The following is a 16176-nucleotide window of genomic DNA, read 5'->3' as shown; positions in this document are numbered from 1 at the left end:
GCTGCCATCCAAGCAACATCTTTTTCAGGGACGTCCCTGCTTATTTCAGCAAGACAATACCCAGCCACATTCTGCACGTGTTACAAAAGTGTGGCTTCGTAGTAAAGAGTGCGGGTACTAGACTGGCCTGCCTGCAGTCCAGACCTGTCGCCCATTAGTAATTTGTGGTGCATCATGAAGCGCAAAATACAACACAGAGACCCCGGACTGTTGAACAATTGAAGTCATACATCAAGCAAGAATGGAAAGAATTCCACCTACAAAGCTTCCAAATGCTTATTGAGTGTTGTTAGGACAGGTTATGTAAACATACCACTGTCCCAGTTTTTCTGAAACTTGTTGCAGGCATCCATTTCAAAATGAGTAAATATTTGCACAAACACAATAAAGTCTATCAGTTTGAACATTAAATATCTTGTCTTTGTGGTGTAGTCAAATGAATATACAGTGGGGGAAATAGGTATTTGATCCCCTGTCAGTTTTGCAGGTTTTCCCACGTACAAAGAATGGAGTTCAACTGTGAGAGACAGAATAAAAAAAATAAAAAAAAAATCCACAAAATCACATTGCTTGATTTTTAAATAATTAATTTGCATTTTATTGCATGAAATAATAATTTGATCCCCCAGAATAACAGACCTTAACAATTGGTACAGAAACATTTGTCTGCCGTTACAGAGGTCAGACGTTTCCTGTAGTTCTTGACCAAGTTTTCACACACTGCAACAGGGATTTTGGTCCACTCCTCAATACAGATCGTCTCCAAATCTTTCAGGTTTGGAGTTTCAGCTCCCACCAAAGATTTTCTATTGAGTTCAGGTCTGGAGAGTGGCTCATCCACTCCAGGACCTTGAAATGCTTCTTACAGAGCCCCTCCTTAGTAGTGTTTCCGGTCATTGTCATGCTGGAAGACCCAGCTACGACCCATCTTCAATGCTCTTACTGAAGGAAGGAGGTTGTTTGCCGAAATTTCGCAATACATGACCCCATCCATCCTTCCTTCAATACAGTGCAGTCATCCTGTCTCCTTTGCAGAAGAGCACCCCCAGAGTATGATGTTTCCACCCACCATGCTTCATGGTTGGGACAGTTTCTTGGGGTTGTTCTCATCCTCTGAACACAGTAAGGGAGTTGATTCCAAAAAGCTCTATTTTGGTCTCATTTGACCACATGACCTTCTCCCCTGCCTCCTCTGGATCATCCAGATGGTCACTGGTGAACTTCAAACAGGTCTGAACAGGTGCTGGCCCGTGAAATCCGCAAAGTAGTCAACATTATTTTTTACAATTATTATAGATGTTGGCTGTAAAACCCCTCATTACACACGTTATACACTTTTCTCAAACAGGCATTAACATTCTTCTCACTTTTCTCTTCCTGTGTAAACACTCTCAAAGTTCAAACAGTAGAAAAATAAGTCCAGTATTATAGAATGAAACCAAAGATCAAAACCTGTTTTCAGGCCCAAACATTTTTTTGAGAAATAAAAATAGAACATTTTCCTATTAATAATTATGATGGCTTTTAGAACTAATGAATTCAATTTTAATGATCAACCTACGAGGTTGGACACATAAGAAATTATTAATCGTGACTCACCAGTATTTCACAGTTCCTCTGACCTTGCCTCTTCGTACTGGCGCCGCTCTGCTGTAGCGTCTTTTTCCACTGAGTGCATCTCGGGTGCAGGTGTTCTTTTTCCGAGTGAAGAACATAGTTATGGGTAGTGTTGGTGCTCTTTTTCTTCTGGGTGAGAAGATTAGAAACAGACACACGCAGAACACAATGCGCGTGCTCTCCCTTCGCTCACTGCCTCTGGTGTTACAGTTGCGGGGAACGGATGTGGGACCAGCAAAGAATCCAAGTCATTAAAAAGATACAAACCTATGTCAGTGACCACGGAGCTCTGTGGCTGCGGTTCCCGAGACCATGCAGCGCTGTGGATTTTTCCACAAGAAGTCTACTCCTTGCGGGCTGCCGGAGCACTCTGCATCAAAACAGGGAGAGTAGTCTCTGGACCTGTTGTTGGAGTTGGCCGCAGCTCCACACAGCAGACGGGGGGCGGACTCAGTAAGCGCATCGGGGGCAGTGAGAGCAATCGCGGTGATGCCGACCAGTGCTGCGAACGGCCCTGCCTGATGAGGACGCAGAACACAATGCACTGTAAAAAAAAAAAGAAGCTTGCAACAATTGCACAAAAAAAATCTTCGAAAATGCAAGGCTGTGAACGCTGAACTGCTTTATAGCGGAGGGTCCACTGTATATACACTCAACAAAATATAAACGCAACACTTTGGTTTTGCTCCCATTTTGTATGAGATGAACTCAAAGATCTAAAACTTTTTTCCACATACACAATATCACCATTTCCCTCAAATATTGTTCACAAACCAGTCTAAATCTGTGATAGTGAGCACTTCTCCTTTGCTGAGATAATCCATCCCACCTCACAGGTGTGCCATATCAAGATGCTGATTAGACACCATGATTAGTGCACAGGTGTGCCTTATTGTGCCACAATAAAAGGCCACTCTGAAAGGTGCAGTTTTGTTTTATTGGGGGGGGATACCAGTCAGTATCTGGCGTGACCACCATTTGCCTCATGCAGTGCAACACATCTCCTTTGCATAGAGTTGATCAGGTTGTCAATTGTGGCCTGTGGAATATTGGTCCACTCCTCTTCAATGGCTGTGCAAAGTTGCTGGATATTGGCAGGAACTGGTACACGCTGTCGTATACGCCGGTCCAGAGCATCCCAAACATGCTCAATGGGTGACATGTCCAGTGAGTATGCCGGCCATGCAAGAACTGGGACATTTTCAGCTTCCAAGAATTGTGTACAGATCCTTGCAACATGGGGCCGTGCATTATCCTGCTGCAACATGAGGTGATGTTCTTGGATGTATGGCACAACAATGGGCCTCAGGGATCTCGTCACGGTATCTCTGTGCATTCAAAATGCCATCAATAAAATGCACCTGTGTTCTTCATCCATAACAGATGCCTGCCCATACCATAACCCCACCGCCACCATGGGCCACTCGATCCACAACATTGACATCAGAAAACCGCTCACCCACATGACGCCACACACGCTGTCTGCCATCTGCCCTGGACAGTGTGAACCGGGATTCATCCGTAAAGAGAACACCTCTCCAACGTGCCAAACGCCAGCGAATGTGAGCATTTGCCCACTCAAGTCGGTTACGACGACGAACTGGAGTCAGGTCGAGACCCCGATGAGGACGACGAGCATGCAGATGAGCTTCCCTGAGACGGTTTCTGACAGTTTGTGCATAAATTCTTTGGTTATGCAAACCGATTGTTTCAGCAGCTGTCCGAGTGGCTGGTCTCAGATGCTGGATGTGGAGGTCCTGGGCTGGTGTGGTTACACGTGGTCTGCGGTTGTGAGGCTGATTGGATGTACTGCCAAATTCTCTGAAACGCCTTTGGAGACGGCTTATGGTAGAGAAATGAACATTCAATACACGAGCAGCAGCTCTGGTTGACATTCCTGCTGTCAGCATGCCAATTGCATGCTCCCTCAAATCTTGCGACATCTGTGGCATTGTGCTGTGTGATAAAACTGCACCTTTCAGAGTGGCCTTTTATTGTGGACAGTCTAAGGCACACCTGTGCACTAATCATGGTGTCTAATCAGCGTCTTGATATGGCACACCTGTGAGGTGGGATGGATTATCTCAGCAAAGGAGAAGTGCTCACTATCACAGATTTAGACTGGTTTGTGAACAATATTTGAGGGAAATGGTGATATTGTGTATGTGGAAAAAGTTTTAGATCTTTGAGTTCATCTCATACAAAATGGGAGCAAAACCAAAAGTGTTGCGTTATATTTTTGTTGAGTGTATATATATATATATATATATATATATATATATATATATATATACAGAGAGAGAGCGAGAGAGAGAGAGCGTCTGCGACAGAGTGGTGTCCTGTCCTGGGTGTACCCCGCCTCACGCTCTGTGACTGCTGGGATAGGCTGCAGCCCCCCGCGACCCTTAATTGGACTAAGCAGTTGAAGATGTCCCTCTCTGAGAACTATCACATTATCGTGGTGGAGAGGTTTGTCTGCTGCTATGAACCTGACATCTGTGTTGTCTGGAGCCTTTGCGCTCCTGGGAGGGGTCTCCCATGGCAAACTGGACTCAGGCGAGAGGCCGACTAAGAATGGTTCACAAGACACCATGACAGAACGAGGCAGAGGAAATGTGACCCAACCCGGAGGAAGCCCAGGGCCCCCATCTGGAGCCAGGCTTGGATGAGGGCCTGTCAGCGAATGCCTGGTGGCTGGACTTGCCATGGAGCCAGTCGGTAAAAGCCTCGGCAGACCGGCAGGTGGCAGAGGCTAGCTCTGGGGGTGTAGAATATCACCTCACTGTGGGGGAAGGAGCCAGAGCTTGTGCGGGAGGTGGAGCGATACCAGTTATCTGGTGGGCCTTGTCTCCATGCATAGCCTCGGCTACAGAACCACACTCCTCGATAGGGGTTGGACTTTATTCTTCTCTGTAGTTGCTAACGATACTCACAAGTCCCCAGTTGAGTGCTGCTACATTGGAGTTTACACCAGGAGATGAGAGCGTCACCTCACTATGGGTTCAGGTGGCCGGGGGGAAAAACTGACATTTGTGCGTATGCACCGAACAGCTGTGAGGAGTATTCTGCCTTCTTGGAGTCCCTGCATGGAGCCCTGTATGGGGCTCCGGTGAGAGATGCCATTGTTCTGCTGGTGGACTTCAACGCATATGTGGGCAAAGACAGAGACACCTGGAGAGGAGTGATTGGGAGGAACAGCCTCCCAAATCTAAACTTGAATTGTCATTTGTTCTTGGACTTCTGTGCTAGTCATGGACTGTCCATAACAAACACCATGTTGAAACATAAGGATGCTCATAAGTGTACATGGTAAAAGAGCACCCTAGGCTGAAGATCAATGATTGATTTTGTGATTGTATCATCTGATCTGAGGCCACATGTTCTGGACACTCGGGTGAAGAGAGTGGGAGAGCTGTCAACTGATCACCATCTGGTGGTGACTTGGATCAGAGGGTGGGGGAGGATTTTGGACAGACCTGGTAAACCCAAATGGATAGTGTATGTGAACTTGGAATGTCTGGAGGAGCCCACTGTCCAACAGATCTTCAACTCACACCTCTGGTGGAGCTTTTCTAGCATCCCTGTGGAGGTTGGGAGTATTGAACCAGAATGGGCAATGTTCAAAGCTTCCACTGCTGAAGCTGCAGCGGGGAGCTGTGGCCTGAAGATCTTAGGTGCCTCAAGGGGTAGCAAACCCTCAAACACAATGGTGGACACCGGTGGTTAGCGAAGCCGTCCAACTGAAGAAGGAGTCCTTCCAGGATATGTTATCTTGCAAGGTACCAACAGGCCTGACGGGTGGCAGCCTCTTCTGTGGGGAGGCAAAGCAGCGGGTGTGGGAGGGGTTTGGAGCAACCGTGAGAAGAAGAATTTTTGGTCGGCACCAAGGTGCATCTGGTGGACCATGAGGCCCCTTCAGAGGGGAAAATGGGGAACCATGCAAGCAATCTACAGTAAGGTTGGGACTCTGTTGACCTCAAATGAGGATGTAATCCTCCGCTGGAAGGAACACTTTGAGGAACTCCTGCTTCAGACCAGAGCGTCCTCTATAGTAGGGGCAGAGCTGGAAGCTGATGGAGGATTTTCATTAATTTCTCTGGTGGAAGTTACTAAGGTACTCAAACAACTCCGCAGTGACAAGGCCCCAAGAGTTGATGAGATCCGGCCAGAAATGCTGAAGGCTCTGGGTCTGGAGGGACTGTGTTTGATGAGACATCTCTTCAACATTACGATGAGGTCTGGGACATTGCCTAAGGACTGGCAAACTGGGGTGGTTGTGCCCATATTTAAAATGGGGACCAGAGACAATTACAATTACAGTGACAATTACAGGGGCATCACACTACTCAGCCTCCCTCATAAAGTCTACTCCAAGGTGCTGTTAAGCAAATTCAGCCAATAGTCAAAACCTCTGAGTGAAGAGGAACAATGCAGGTTCTCTCCTGGTCGTGGAACAACCGACCAGCTCTTCCTCTCTTTCTCTGCTGAATCACCTCTAAATTATTTACACATTATTCACTTTGTGTGTTTTTAGGAATCCGCTAGCTTAGCGCAGCTACTAGCTCTTAGCCGGTTTAGCATGGCGGATTCTCCTGTCTCTCCCGCACTTTTCGGCTCTGGGGTGTGAAATGTTTAGTTATACCTCGGCCTTCCTTTAGCAGTAATGGTCTTGTAATAAGTGTAGCTTATTCATAGCTTTGGAGGCCAGGCTGGGTGAATTGGAGACTCGGCTCTGGCACTTGGAAAATCCTAGAGCTAGCCAGACCCCTGTAGTCGGTGTGGACCAAGGTAGCTTAGCCGCCATTAGTTCCCCTCTAGCAGATCCCGAACAGCTGGGAAAGCAGGCCGACTGGGTGACTGTGAGGAGGAAGCGTAGTTTCTAAACAGAAGCCCCGTGTACAACCGCTACCCGTTCACATTTCTAACGTTTTTCCCCACTCGGCGACACACCCGCCGAGGAACAAACTACTGGTTATTGGCGACTCTGTTTGAGAAATGTGAAGTTAGTGACACCAGCAACCATAGTCACTTGTCTTCCGGGGGCCAGAACAGGCGACTCGAAGGAAATTTGAAACTGCTGGCTAAGGCTAAGCGTAAATTTGGTAAGATTGTAATTCACGTCAGCCAGTAATGACACTGGTTACACCAATCGGAGGTCACTAAAATTAACACTGAATCGGTGTGTAACTTTGCAAAAAGAATGTCGGACTCTGTCGTTTTCTCTGGCCCCTCCCCAATCGGACCGGAGTGACATGTTTAGCCGCATGTTCTCCTTGAATTGCTGGCTGTCTGGAGTGGTGTCCAAAAAATGAGGTGGGCTTCATAGATAATTGGCAAAGCTTCTGGGGAAAACCTGGTCTTGTTAGGAGAGACGGCATCCATCCCACTTTGGATGGAGCAGCTCTGATTTCTAGAAATCTGGCCAATTTTATTAAATCCTCCAAACTGTGAGTACCCAGGGTTGGGACCAGGAAGCAGAGTTGTGGTCTTACACACCTCTCTGCAGCTTCTCTCCCCCTGCCATCCCCTCATTACCCCATCCCCGTAGAGACGGTGCCTGCTCCCAGACCACCAATAACCAGCAAAAATCTATTTAAGCATAAAAATTCAAAAAGAAAAAATAATATAGCACCTTCAACTGCACCACAGACTAAAACAGTTAAATGTGGTCTATTAAACATTAGGTCTCTCTCTTCTAAGTCCCTGTTAGTAAATGATATAATAATTGATCAACATATTGATTTATTCTGCCTTACAGAAACCTGGTTACAGCAGGATGAATATGTTAGTTTAAATGCGTCAACACCCCCGAGTCACACTAACTGCCAGAACACTCGTAGCATGGGCCGAGACGGAGGATTAGCAGATCTTCCACTCAAGCTTATTAATTAATCAAAAACCCAGACAGAGCTTTAATTCATTTGAAAGCTTGACTCTTAGTCCTGTCCATCCAAATTGGAAGTCCCAAAAACCAGTTTTATTTGTTATTATCTATCGTCCACCTGGTCGTTACTGTGAGTTTCTCTGTGAATTTTCGGACCTTTTGTCTGACTTAGTGCTTAGCTCAGATAAGATAATTATAGTGGGCGATTTTAACATCCACGCAGATGCTGAGAATGACAGTCTCAACACTGCATTTAATCTATTGTTAGACTCGATTGGCTTTGCTCAAAATGTAAATGAGTCCACCCACCACTTTAATCATACCTTAGATCTTGTTCTGACTTATGGTATGGAAATTGAAGACTTAACAGTATTCCCTGAAAACCCCCTTCTGTCTGATCATTTCTTAAAACAACCCCTGGCAAAAATTATGGAATCACCGGCCTCGGAGGATGTTCATTCAGTTGTTTAATTTTGTAGAAAAAAAGCACATCACAGACATGACACAAAACTAAAGTCATTTCAAATGGCAACCTTCTGGCTTTAAGAAACACTATAAGAAATCAAGAAAAAAGATTGTGGCAGTCAGTAACGGTTACTTTTTTAGACCAAGCAGAGGAAAAAAAATATGGAATCACTCAATTCTGAGGAAAAAATTATGGAATCACCCTGTAAATTTTCATCCCCAAAACTAACACCTGCATTATATCAGATCTGCTCGTTAGTCTGCATCTAAAAAGGAGTGAACACACCTTGGAGAGCTGTTGCACTAAGTGGACTGACATGAATCATGGCTCCAACACGAGAGATGTCAATTGAAACAAAGGAGAGGATTATCAAACTCTTAAAAGAGAGTAAATCATCATGCAATGTTGCAAAAGATGTTGGTTGTTCACAGTCAGCTGTGTCTAAACTCTGGACCAAATACGAACAACATGGGAAGGTTGTTAAAGGCAAACATACTGGTAGACCAAGGAAGACATCAAAGCGTCAAGACAGACAACTTAAAGCAATATGTCTCAAAAATCGAAAAATGTACAACAAAACAAATGAGGAACGAATGGGAGGAAACTGGAGTCAACGTCTGTGACCGAACTGTAAGAAACCGCCTAAAGGAAATGGGATTTACATACAGAAAAGCTAAACGAAAGGCATCATTAACACCTAAACAGAAAAAACAAGGTTACAATGGGCTAAGGAAAAGCAATTGTGGACTGTGGATGACTGGATGAAAGTCATATTCAGTGATGAATCTCGAATCTGCATTGGGCAAGGTGATGATGCTGGAACTTTTGTTTGGTGCCTTTCCAATGAGATTTATAAAGATGACTGCCTGAAGAGAACATGTACATTTCCACAGTCATTGATGATATGGGGCTGCATGTCAGGTAAGGCACTGGGGAGATGGCTGTCATTACATCATCAATAAATGCACAAGTTTATGTTGATATTTTGCACAATTGAAAGGATGTTTGGGGATGATGAAATCATTTTTCAAGATGATAATGCATCTTGCCATAGAGCAAAAACTGCAAAAACATTCCTTGCAAAAAGACACATAGGGTCAATGTCATGGCATAGGGTCAATGTCAATGAGCAGATCTGATTTGATGCAGGTGTTAATTTGGGGGATGAAAATTTACAGGGTGATTCCATAATTTATTCCTCAGAATTGAGTGATTCCATATTTTTTCCTCTGCTTGGTCTAAAAAAGTAACCATTACTGACTGCCACAATCTTTTTTTCTTGATTTCTTATAGTGTTTCTTAAAGCCAGAAAGTTGCCATTTGAAATGACTTTAGTTTTGTGTCATGTCTGTGATCTGCTTTTTTTCTACAAAATTAAACAACTGAATGAACATCCTCTGAGGCCGGTGATTCCATAATTTTTGCCAGGGGTTGTAATATTTACATTTACTCTGATGGACTACCCAGCAGTGGGGAATAAGTTTCATTACAGTAGAAGTCTTTCAGAAAGTGCTGTAACTAGGTTTAAGGATATGATTCCTTCTTTATGTTCTCCAATGCCATATACCAACACAGGGCAGAGTAGCTACCTAAACTTGTGAGTAAGATAGATTATCTCGTCAATAGTTTTACATCCTCATTGAGGACAACTTTGGATGCTGTAGCTTCTCTGAAAAAGAGAGCCTTAAATCAGAAGTGCCTGACTCCGTGGTATAACTCACAAACTCGCAGCTTAAATCAGATAACCCGTAAGTTGGAGAGGAAATGGTGTCTCACTAATTTAGAAGATCTTCACTTAGCCTGGAAAAAGAGTCTGTTGCTCTATAAAAAAAAGCCCTCCGTAAAGCTAGGACATCTTACTACTCATCACTTATTGAAGAAAATAAGAACAACCCCAGGTTTCTTTTCAGCACTGTAGCCAGGCTGACAAAGAGTCAGCGCTCTATTGAGCCAAGTATTCCTTTAACTTTAACTAGTAATGACTCATGACTTTCTTTGCTAATAAAATTTTAACTATTAGAGAAAAAATTACTCATAACCATCCCAAAGACATATCGTTATCTTTGGCTGCTTTCAGTGATGCCGGTATTTGGTTAGACTCTTTCTCTCCGATTGTTCTGTCTGAGTTATTTTCATTAGTCACTTCCTCCAAACCATCAACATGTCTATTAGACCCCATTCCTACCAGGCTGCTCAAGGAAGCCCTACCATTAATTAATGCTTAGATCTTAAATATGGTCAATCTATCTTTATTAGTTGGCTATGTACCACAGGCTTTTAAGGTGGCAGTAATTAAACCATTACTTAAAAACCATCACTTGACCCAGCTATCTTAGCTAATTATAGGCCAATCTCCAACCTTCCTTTTCTCTCAAAAACCAGAACCAGCTCCCAATTGGATCAGGGAGACAGACACTCCCTCTACTTTTAAGATTAGGCTTAAAACTTTCCTTTTTGCTAGGGCTGGATCAGTTGACCCTGAACCATCCCTTAGTTATGCTGCTATAGACTTAGACTGGGGGGTTCCCATGATGCACTGAGTGTTTCTTTCTCTTTTTGCTCTGTATGCACCACTCTGCATTTAATCATTAGTGATTGATCTCTGCTCCCCTCCACAGCATGTCTTTTTCCTGGTTCTCCCTCAGCCCCAACCAGTCTCAGCAGAAGACTGCCCCTCCCTGAGCATGGTTCTGCTGGAGGTTTCTTCCTGTTAAAAGGGAGTTTTTCCTTCCCACTGTCGCCAAGTGCTTGCTCACAGGGGGTCGTTTTGACCGTTGGGGTTTTTCTGTAATTATTGTATGGCTTTGCCTTACAATATAAAGCACCTTGGGGCAACTGTTTGTTGTGATTTGGCGCTATATAAATAAAATTGATTTGATATGATTTGATGGACAGGATATCGAGGTGTAGTTGGGGGGAAGAGGGTTTTCAGATTGGTGGGCTCAGGGTCTCATCACTGCTTTTTGCAGATGATGTGGTCCTGTTGGCTTCACCAGCCTGTGACCTCCAACACTCACTGGATTGGGTTCACAGAGTGTGAAGCGGCTGGGATGATCAGCACCTCTAAATCTTAGGCCATGGTTCTCTGCCGGAAACTGATGGATTGCCTACTCTAGGTAGGGAATGCAGTCTTGCCCCAAATGAAGGAGTTCAAGTACCTCAGGGTCTTGTTCACGAATGAGGGCACAATGGAGCGTAAGATTGGCCAGAGAATCAGCGCAGCAGGGGCGGTATTGCATTTGCCCTGCCGTACTGTTGTGACAAAAAGGGAGCTATGATAAAAGGCAAAGCTCTCCATCTACTGGTTAATCTTCATTCCTACTCTCACCTGTGGCCATGAGGGTTGGGTCATGACCGAAAGAACTAGATCTTGGGTACAAACGGCCGAAATGGGCTTCCTTAGGAGGGTGATAAGAGATAAGGTGAGAAGCTTGGTCATCCTTGGGGAGCTCAGAGTAGAGCTGCTGCTCCTTCACATAGAAAGGAGCCAGTTGAGGTGGTTCAGGCATCTGCTAAGGATGCCCTCTGGGCCCCTCCCTAGGGAGGTGTTCTAGGCACGTCCATCTGGGAAGAGACCCCGGGGAAGACCCAGGACGAGGCGGAGAGATTAGCTCTCCACACTGGCCTGGAATGCCTCGAGATCCCCCAGTCAGAGTTGGTCAATGTGGCCTGGGAAATGGAAGTTTGCCATCCCCTGGTGGAGCAGTATATATATATATATATATATATATATATATATATATATATATATATATATATATATATATATATATATATATATCGCACCAACACATTGTCCTTTACATACACATTAGAGAAATCCCTTGGACTGCTTTCTTCAATCTTCGCAACATTGTGAAGATTTGTCCCATCCTGTATATGGCTAAAGCACAGACTCTGATACCTGTATTTGCTTCTTCTGGACTGGATTGTTCCAGTGTCCTATTGTATGGTTTAATGCAGTCCACCATATAAACCAGAAAACACGAGGCCAAAACACAACAATCCAAAACACAAGGCCAAGTCAACCTGTCAGTGGCTACTGCAAAATAAAGTGAAGGTTCTGGAGTGGCCATCTCAGTCTCCTTACCTCAATATCATTGAGCCACTATGGGGAGATCTCAAACATGCAGTTCATGCAAAACAGCATAATAAATAAATTGCAGGAACTGGAGGCTTTATGCCAAGAGGAATAAGCAGCTTTACCATCAGAGTAAATAAAGAGTCTCATCCACAACTACCACATAAACTCCAAGTTGTCATTGAAGTTAAAGTGGGTAATACATGGTTTTAAGAACAGGAGTAGGTAAACGTTTGATCAGGGTGATTTGGGTAGTTTCTATTTTCATTATGATTTAAAAAGAGTAAAAACATATTTGTTTGACAATAAATGGCTTCACAACCAAACACCATGAGTGAAAAATGTGTTATCATTCTTATTCTCCAAGAAATGGCCAATGCGCACACACACACACACACACACACACACACACACACACTTTAAAATTAAAAGATGTGTGTTATTTTAACTTCATAGAAATGACAGAATTTTCATTAATGTAGTTATTCTATCAGGCAGCTGGTCTGCTCTGTGTAAGCCTCATCCTGTCAAATCTCAGAAGCTAAGCAGACCAGGACTGGTTAGTACTTGGATGGGAGACCTCTTTGGAACACCAGCGCGCTGTGATTGTTTCTCCAGGTGAAACTGGAGTTGCGTCAGGAAGGGCATCTGGCGTAAAAACTTGTGCCAATTACCAATGCGGCTCTGGCTGTATCCGCCTGTGGCGACCTCGAACAAAAATGTGGACCAGCCGAATGAACAACAACAACAAGTAGTTATTCTATCCAGATGAATTTGATTTATAAATCAAACTATAAGTCAAAACTGCCTTGTTTTCCAAGACCACTGTATGTGGTTAAGGAATGATGACTTTTTTTTGTGACAAGGTGGTCAGGCTCCTTTTGCTGCGGTAGAGATGATCTTAATGCCTCTCAACGTCTTCACTGCTGCAAAATACATGGTAAACGGGAGCTTCCAGTAGGGGTCAGAGCGCACAAAGACAGAAGTGGTGATTCATTGTTTGGGTTTGTGATTGTGGTGTTAAAACTCAATTTTGAAAGTTATCGGTTAGCTGTAGCTTCCGATAAATTTTTGGGTGGTTTATTGGTTTAGCTTTATAAAAGATAACTTTTCAGTTAGCTGATTAGTTATTATCAAAGCTAACTTTTTGGTTAGCTGTGCCCACCACTGCTGATAAGTGACAACAAACCATAACGAGAGCCCACGACAGGCAGGACCATGATATAAACACTGGTTGGACGCAATGAATGCCCTGACTTGGTAACCGATTGTTTTGATTTGGCACCTGATTGGAGCCAATCAGGTGCCAAAAAAAATTGGCAGTAGGAGACTGGCTTTAGTCAAGGAAGAAATTGTTCAATTTTGTGCAGAATCAAATGTCAAAGTGACAGATAACCATAAATTGTGGAACTACTAATCATCATTTGTATGAATCTGTGTCAAACCTGTAAGAGGTGGACTGCCCATTCACATTAAACCTGTGAGAAACTCGAAAATCAGGGTTAGTATGGATCAAAATTACACATTCTGCTATTTTTACATTTCTGCCATTTTTCTGCTGTTTATCACCAAACTTTGATTCTGCTACAAATATCGCATTTGATAGAAACACTTCAAGTGTTATGTCACACGTTCTTGCTTTTATGGAAAAGCAACAATGAATAAAATGAAGGGCATTAAAATAAAATAATTCCAAATAAACAAGGCCAAAGTCATTTTGTTGTCATGTCATTTCATGCTTGTATGTCCACTGCCAGATAGTGGAATGTGGGTCAGCATATGCGAGTCAAACTGGGAGAGAACACAGGTCTCTCTGGTGTTGGTAACGGTGTCTCCGTCGATTGAGTCCTCATTACTGTCCCCTCATAATTGTGCTTTGCCTTACATTTTTTATTGGCGATTCTAATGGCTGCTGTTGCATGTAATTATGTAGCAATTATCTGCTTCTTTGCTTCAAACTGGTGTTCCAGGCTGTAATGCAAAGTCAGATTGTGTCTATTACATTCCTGCTGGTGTGGCAGGTTTTGTTAAAATGGCTTCAGGCTGTTTGACAGCAGATTGAATGAAAAACTTCTCACATATTAAAAAAATAACCAATAGCTTTTCTTTCAGTCCATTTACTGGTCCAGTTCTAACCTTGTCCAGCCCATTCTGCATTACAGAAGGGCAATTAGTTTGTAATCTCAGAATGAACGAATGTATATATATATATATATATATATATATATATATATATATATATATATATATATATATATATATATATATATATATATATACACAATTCGTGGAAGAGGGCTTCTTCAAGCATACACTATACTACATGCCTTTTGATTTTGGTTCATTACCCGAGGCCAAAATATGGTCGGGTATCGCAAAGACTTTGGATCCGTCCATCCATCTATCTGTCTGTTTGTGCTCAGCATAAGTCATTTCCTATTACTGCAAGGGTCTTCAAATTCACAGGGAGCATTCTTGGGACACAGACCTTGGACAAATTCAAAGATAGCTAACCTTCACCTATTTTAAGTTGTCAAAAAGGTTGTATTCTTTCTACACACTCTTTCATTCATTACATCCATTCTCTCTGTTGTTGCAATGTTACATTTACAGGGTGTAGTCTCGGGATAATAAACTTGCAAGACATTGAAGGTAGCCGACTTTGGCCTACTTTCAGGACCAAAAGTTCACATTTTATGTTGGGGTTTGTCCACCAGGGCAGTATATTGGCGCTACTGCATGAGTTGGCCAAGTTAAACTATATGTTGCATTTCCTCTTTATGCTCATATGGCCGAAGGTAATTTAGCATTGCATTCTTTCTTTTTTTTTTACATCACGAGCTTGGTCTGTAAATAAAAAAATATTTTTTTGAATAATAACTGGCTTGGATGTCCATACATTTGGAGACTGTTTTGCACACATTAACATCAACACCAGAAGTATATTTTTTTTAAATTGCACCAAGGAAAAATAACGCGATCAGCACACCTACAGTGCACCAGTTAGATTTATGTTGTTCGCCTACGTGAGAAATAAAAGAGCCTCATTAATATTTCCTGCTGCTCAACAACACATAGGTGGAATACTTTACATTCCAAAGTAACTTGCTTTAATAACTCTTGTTATTATAGCTCAAATGTGGACAGGATTTGTATGTAAACTTGATGTTTTGTGCTAAAACTCTGGCATTGCTTAAACAGCCACATGGAGCTGTTACAGGTTTAACACAGTTTAAAAATGATTGAGTCATGCTGAATTTAATGCAGATTTTCATGTACAATGGGCAGATTTGAAAATGAAATTGTCTTGGCTCCAATATGGTAATAATTACAGGACACATTTTGTGCCAAATCACTTTTTATCTTCCTTTTACATTTTCAGGTGTTTGGTACTTAACATTCAGCATCTCCAAAGCCCCAGTTCTATGAGTGTTTTTCCAAATAACCTCCTGATGAAGAATTTATGACTGACACATTTTAGGGCCCAGTCCCACTGGGGAGAGGATTAATTGCGCATGAACTGAGTATACAAATTTCAGGTGTTCGTTGTCGTCCGCAACAAAATTGGTCAGGAATGACAAATTCTCAGTATGAATTACGGATATATTAATAATGTTGTTATGTGTCGATGCGGGTTGAGGAGCGGACCTGCGTCTGACAGAACCCAGCGCTAAAATAACCAGAAAGCGGTTCCAATAACAAAAACAATTTATTGAGTCACCCTCTGGTGCTAAACAAAGTGTAGAAACTAAAACAGCGTCATTCTGGTGGAGTGAAGGCTGGCACGCTCTCCAGCGCCCAAAAGGATCGAAGCCCGGCGCTTCTGGACTCACTGTTACCGCCAAACACCCACCAGGTGGACACGACAAACCGACTCTCTGTGAAGGATAGAAGAGGTGAGGTAAGTCAGCAGTTACAACCAATATCCTTCAAAAGACACACACCATCAGCAACACATTCAGGTCTGTATTTTAAGCTTTATGCAAATGAGCAGCCTCTCACAACAGGTGGAGGATCACTTGTCCGCACGCCACAGCAGTGAGAAGCGAGCTGCACAAAAACAATTAATCACCTCTGATGTGTGCTGACAGCATGTGTCCCTCACCCTTCCTGCTTCACAGGCACGAT

The 16176-nt window shown here is 43.2% G+C and overlaps 1 long non-coding RNA gene across 1 annotated transcript; it reads left to right on the top strand.

The window, feature by feature from the left end:
- The first annotated feature begins 4195 nt into the window (after nt 1–4195).
- Nucleotides 4196–15261, top strand: LOC117520832. Its single transcript, XR_004563776.1, has 4 exons — nt 4196–4331; nt 9543–9548; nt 14402–14412; nt 15250–15261. It is a non-coding gene; the product is annotated as an uncharacterized LOC117520832 (long non-coding RNA).
- Nucleotides 15262–16176: the final 915 nt, after the last annotated feature.

Source organism: Thalassophryne amazonica, chromosome 11 (genome assembly GCF_902500255.1).
Source record: "Thalassophryne amazonica chromosome 11, fThaAma1.1, whole genome shotgun sequence".
NCBI lineage: Eukaryota > Metazoa > Chordata > Actinopteri > Batrachoidiformes > Batrachoididae > Thalassophryne > Thalassophryne amazonica.
The sequence above is the reverse complement of the archived record's forward strand: the minus strand, read 5'-3'. Positions and strand labels throughout refer to the sequence as shown.